The following is a 6,383-nucleotide window of genomic DNA, read 5'->3' as shown; positions in this document are numbered from 1 at the left end:
GTTTCAGGTTGCCTATTTTGTCTGAAAGGGAACATTTGTCAGGCTATCAGAAGTATTGCTCTTAAAGGTTCAATTTGACACTCTACAATGACTCTTTCTGCTGCCTTCGAAGCTAGGTTCTATGAATACTTGTCAGCTTAAAAGGTTTTATTTATTACATAAAAAAATAAACATGTCATTTTGAAATGTTTTTCATGTGTGATTATTTATGGACTACTTTGCAAATTATGTCAACCAAATTTACAAGTTATGTCTCATAACTTGAAAATTTGGTTGAGGAAAAACTTTTTGTTTTTGTGACAATTAGGAAGGTTTGGATATATTAGCAGCACTTTGCCAAAATTTAGTTTTTAATTCTACTTATGCAAGGATGAGGTGTGCTTGATTTGGAACTTGGGAATATGTTTAACAAGACATGTAACTCCTTTCAGACATTAATCCCCTGTTATCTATGCATTTTAGGCACTTTATACATATGCATGGGAAGAATGCACACATATATGTACAAAAGTTAATTTATTACAAGTATGTACAGCCGTCTACACAATTCCTGGTTTAAAATGTATAGAGTAATGATTATTATTTTGAAATCCCATATACAGTAAGCAATCAATTAGCATTCAAATAAAAATATGATACACAACAACAGATATATATATATACAGAGTAGAACATGATACATTTTATAACCCGTTAACTCATTTTCAACACAGTTGCAGTGCTTACTCCATTTGAGTTTCCAGAACACCTTGGATGTTATATTGAGCTCAGCGGGTGGAGCTCTAACAGTCGGGGTGTATGGCAAGAGTTTGGCGGCAGAATTACAGGGCATGACTGACTGACTCATGTGTCTGTGAAATACCGCTACACCACAGAGATCTCTGTTGCTCTCCATTCCCGCAGCACAGGCTTCATGGTCAGTCATATCCGTTGTTGCTGTTCATTGTTACTATATATGTATATATATATATATTTTTTTTTTCTCTCTCCTTCACTAGTGTGAGGAAGGGGTAAGGGTCTGGCCTGTGAGTCTGAATGCTGGCCTTCAGCAGTCTGGCACTGCAACAGAAAGCTTTTTTATTTATTTATTTATTTATTTATTTTGTCCGGCACCAGCCTGGAGCACACTCCATAATCATGATTAAATCATGGTGATGTCATCAGGTGATGGGGCATTATGGGAAGGGGAGGTTTGTCCTGGGATGTTAGAAGGTACGCGGGGAGTGGAGAGGTGTTGTCACCGCTTTCCGCGCCTTGCTCAGTGATCCGGGAAGAGCACTCTTTCGAAGTGAGACGGCATTGCCCCCCAGCTGAACCCCCCCCACAGGTACCGCCGCACTTGTACCTGACAAACCCCACGAGACACCCATTAACTCAGTGTCACCGGTGCTAGAGGGGGTGTGCCTAATGCGGTTTAGAGAGCGGATATCAGAGACACCCTCTGCTCCAAAGTACACTTTTACGTCTGTGTCGTTGCATCAATATCCAGTGGTGTCGTTAAAGCATGTCAATAAGTGCACACAGAGAAAGAGGGAAATACGGTGCAGAGAATCCTGTGTGTTTCCTTGCTCTGAGCTGCTGGATAGTGGGGTTGGACAGTGATCATCCTTGGTTTGTGCATTTGGTATTTGGTATTTGTACTTTGAATGACAATGGTAAACAGGAAGGGTGTCCTTTTAAAGCTCCCCTTGCTCCCAGTCCGGTTATTGCCAAACTCATGATGTGCAGCCGCATGCTGGAGTGATGGAGACATGTTATAAAGTGGGATTGCTGAAGGAGTATAGGCTGTGTGCCTTAGTGCCACTGTGTGTGTCTGTCTGTGTGTGTGTGTGTGTGTGTGTGTGTGCGTGTGTCTGTCTGTCTGTGTTTGAGGGTGTGTGTGCATGTTTGTCTGTGTCTGTCTCTGTGTACGTGTGTGTGTCTGTCTGTCTGTGTGTGTCTGTCTGTCTGTCTGTCTGTCTGTGTGTGTGTGTGTGTGTGTGTGTGTGCGTGTGTCTGTGTGTGTGTGTGTGCATGTGTCTGTCTTGTCTGTCTCTGAGAATGTGTTCATCTGTCTGTCTGTCTGTGTGTCTGTCTGTCTGTCAGTCTGTGTGTATGTGTGTATGTGTGTCTGTCTGTGTGTGTGGGTGTGTGTCTGTCTGTGTGTATGTGTGTCTGTCTGTGTGGGTGGGTGTTTGTCTGTCTGTGTTGTATTGCTGCAGGTGAACACAGCCGCTCAGCTCCTCCCCTCCTCGGGCCGGCGCCGGCTCTGGTACCAGAGAGCCGTGGGCAGGTTCTGGCAGCCCATGTATTCCCTGCGCATCTCGGCCTCGGTCAGAGGGGGCGTGGCATTGCAGGGCGCCCCAGCAAGTGTGACGTTCAGGAGCTCCGCAGCAGGGCCACCAGGGTGGGGCACTGTGGAAGACTGGGAGGAAGAGGAAGAGATGTGTGAAAAGGAGGGGAGGGGAGAGAGACATGATGGGCACATGATACATTTAATCACATTTTTTTGCATGCGCAGTTTTACATGTATGTCATTGAGCCACATGGTGTGTTGTGTGTGTTTTTCACAACCATGCCCCATTCTCCAGTACCTCTCCCCTCTCCTCACCTTACTGAGGTGGTCTATGAGACACTGCGCAGGGTGCAGAGATCCCCACATCTCGGTCACCCCCATCCAGGGGACGCCGTTGATCAGGACCACGTTGAGGTGTTTAAGTGACCCCTTCAGTCTCTTGCCCAGGACGTTGCTGTAGCTCTGTTCCACGAACAGCAAGACCCGGCTCGCCTGACACCCCGCCAAGTCTGCCAGCAGCTCTCCCACCGAGTAGCGCTCCTTGGAGTCCGCCTAAGGGGAGAAAGAAATCATAGAGGGCTGGCCACCTCACAAATGGAGGCGTAGCATTCTTCTCTTTCTTATAGTTCCTCCTGCATACAGCTCAATTGTAGCTTTACAGCAACCTCCAGCACAAAGTGGTCTGGGTACCAGTTCTGAACCATGCCTGTCTGATTTATATTGAAATAGTGCTAGAGGAGTACATCAGGTTGCCTTTATGGAGTCTAAGCGCGCGCACACACACACACACAGTTTCAGTGCTGTACTGTCTGATGCTCCTTATCTTGCATGGTTCTTGTCTCTCTACGCCCTATTGTCCCTCCCTGCTAAGGGATCAGGTTCTTCCCTGTGTCCCTGGAGGGTGTGTGCTCATTGTTACAGGGGAAGGGTTTACCGCCGAGTTCAGTGACTCCATCTGGACTGCAAAGAACATATGGCAAGGATTACCGAGCACCTCTGGAGAGGAAGGTGGGATTTTGCCGAACTGAAGTGAAAGGGGGGAGGTGAGCGCAGTTGAAAGACAAGAAGGCAATATAATTAAAAGTTAAGGCATTAGCAGTAGATGAAAGAGGGATTTTGAGGATCTCGGTGAAGGTTGTCAGTGGGTGAGAGTAGGATGTGTGCATGTCTGTGTGGTGGATTGTTTGCTCTTTAAAGAAACTCCAGGCTCAGTGTAGCTTAAGAAGTTTTTCACCTTGTCATCTAGCTCCACCCCCCTCTTTTTTTTTTCAAAACAATGCAAAGATGTTCGCTGCCTCTGATTATCTGAGCGATTACGGGGTGATCCTGGGTTCACATTGGGGTGTAATTATCCAATAAATAGATTGAACAGACAAGAAGGAGGCGTTAACTCCTCTTATGTGGTCAATCGCTTCCTTGTATCTTCTTTGATTTGTTGGTAACAACTTTGAAGTGGTGGTGATGATTTATACGGAGACATCGTGTTTATTAACAGGAAAAGACCGTCATTCCTCCATCCTGGTGCTCAGCCCATTGATCTCCTACCCGTGCTTTTTGCTACCTCACTGTTGGACACGATCACTTACGTCCACCTACTCGCTGGTTTCAACCGTAAGGTGAACAAGTTCCGCTGTGGGAGTACTCCTGCTTTGATGTATTGTGAGTCATGCGGGGGGGGGGGGGGGGGGGTCTGGTGGCGCTTTTGTGTGGACGGTCGCGTCCGTTTGAGGGGGCACACTCACGATTCCGTTGTAGTTGCTGTCCCAGAGCAGCATGGTCCCGTCGTTCCGCGTGGGGCTGTTGAGGTACAGCACCAGGGAGTCGGCGCAGTGGTCCTTGCGGCAGATGTAGGAGATGTGGTTTCTGATCACTTCCTTCTCTGTGGCAGGGTGCACGCCCTCTGCCTCCTCCTCTGCAGAGACCCGGGAGATTGATTAAACAAAGACAAAGAGACACGTAGAGGCAGCGTCTTTCGCTGTGAGTTTTGGTGGACTTCCTGGCCGCTTCTCAGTATGCTCATATTTCAAGTATGCAGTTGTTTAATCAAAAAAGATGTGGTTTGCTTATATTTGTCCTGCATTGAGTTAAGCTGGCGTTTCACAAAGTGGGATTTCCCACAATGTGAAGGGAGAGCTCACAGCAATGCAGTCAGAAAAGAAAGGATTTAGATGTATGGAGAGGAAGAGGAAAAGGGAAAGGAGGAGTACACAGAATACAGAGAAGAGGGTAAAGCAGAAAAACTTGCAGTATGTTTTTTTATGAACGGTCCTAGCTGCTTCTCTTAATGACCTCTTTCCTTCCACAGTAAAAGTAAAAGCAGTCAGCATTCTCAAAGGCCACCTCCTCATTTCATCCCCACCACCATGTCATATCGGGTGATCTATTGGCTGTCTTCTCTTCTATCTTCTCTGTGTAGTCCTCACAGCGACAGGTAGGATACAGGAGGGGTATTGTTTTGTATCGTCTTCTCACCTTGTACCTGGCCGTTGCCTGCAAAGAAGGTTTTGATGTGGTCCTTGTGGAACCCGTTATTCCTTAGCATCCTGTAGAACACCCGCAGGTTCTGCACATGGTATTGGTAGGTTATCTGCTCTTGCCAGCCACCTTGGACAAACACAGAAAAACCACGCATCAGGGAGAAGCACCCCCACGTGGCTTGGATGAGCTGTGTCACTTTACCTGTCCGCAGTGCACCTGTGCACCTGTTGACCAGGCCTACCTGAGAGCAGCACAGCATGGTCGCAGGTCTGGTACAGTCGGCAGGACAGGTGGGAGGCCAAGGGCTGCTGGTGGCAGCGACGCGTGTTTTTGTTGAGCTCACAGCTGGACGTGGGGAGGCTGGGTTTGGAGACGGGCAGAGGCCGCGGGCACGGGGCAAAGCCGGGGTGATCTGCGGGAACATCAGCGTGTGGGTACACACACACACACAGAGAGGCAGGCAGGCTCACACACCACCGGCAGAGAACTCACCCACACAGTGCAGACGCTGTGTCCGGTTGCTGTCCCTCACACCCACCACCAGGGGGAGGAAGTGTATCTCGCAGGGGCCGGCGTTGCGCTCCGCTCTCCCGGCATGCGCCCCTGTTCCCCTGCGGGCGCGCCCCTTCTCTCCCGGGCGCTCGCTGCGACTCTGGCGGCGCTTCAGCTGGTTCTGACAGCGGCTCTTCAGCGCAAGGGTGAGGCACTCCTCTCCTGGGGCACCACAGAGTCGTACGGGATCGCCACAGTTACAGGACACAGCAGCACAACATTACACTGCTCTAACCACACAACATAGGTACACAGCATCACAACACAAGCATACAACAGAGGAAATAATCCTGTTTAACTAATCAAACCTACTGCTTTAACAACAAATCTTGGTGAACAAAAAGGTGTGATTCACTGTACTGTACAGTATTCATGCAAGAATACACTTGTGTGTCTATGTAAGTATGGGCATGTCTGTTTTCATCTGAGGATGTGTTTCCGAATAAGGCAAAGAGAGACTGCATGTGTGTATTTGTATGCATGTGTGTCTGTGTGAGTAATCACAGATTTAACTGCCATTCCTTTCCCTTATTAAACCAAGGCAGTGGTTTGATTGAACTTGGTAGATTGGAATGTATTGAAGAAACTGGTTTCAATGAACCCAGGTTTCACTGACTTCAGGGCATGTCAAAAACACAGATGTCTTCATATGCTGCACACAGTGGGCTCTGGTTCATGTGTAAGGAACGGTTAACCAGCAAGGGACATGAAAATCAGGCTCCTTCCACATCTTCAGACGAGTTTGTCGAGGTTGAGTACACTTGAGCTTTGAGAACACATCCAGGTGGTGGCCTAATAGGACTGGCTTGACTGTGTAATGATTATTTTTCCCTCTCTTGCTTTTATTTTTTTTCTTCATGTTTTTCATGTTTGTGGCCTCCTGTTTGGTTCATGTATCTTTTCTTCTTTTCACTTTGATTTAGAACAAACTCTAGATGATTCCTAATCAGTAACTTTTGTCTTCAAACACAGTTTCACTTATTCTTCATTGTGTATTTCAGTACATTGCATTGCATTACACTGCTCACATTTATCAGATGCTCTTATCCAGAGCGACTTACATGGGTTACAATTTTAA

Source organism: Megalops cyprinoides, chromosome 14 (assembly GCF_013368585.1).
Source record: "Megalops cyprinoides isolate fMegCyp1 chromosome 14, fMegCyp1.pri, whole genome shotgun sequence".
Taxonomy (NCBI): domain Eukaryota; kingdom Metazoa; phylum Chordata; class Actinopteri; order Elopiformes; family Megalopidae; genus Megalops; species Megalops cyprinoides.
The sequence above is the reverse complement of the archived record's forward strand: the minus strand, read 5'-3'. Positions refer to the sequence as shown.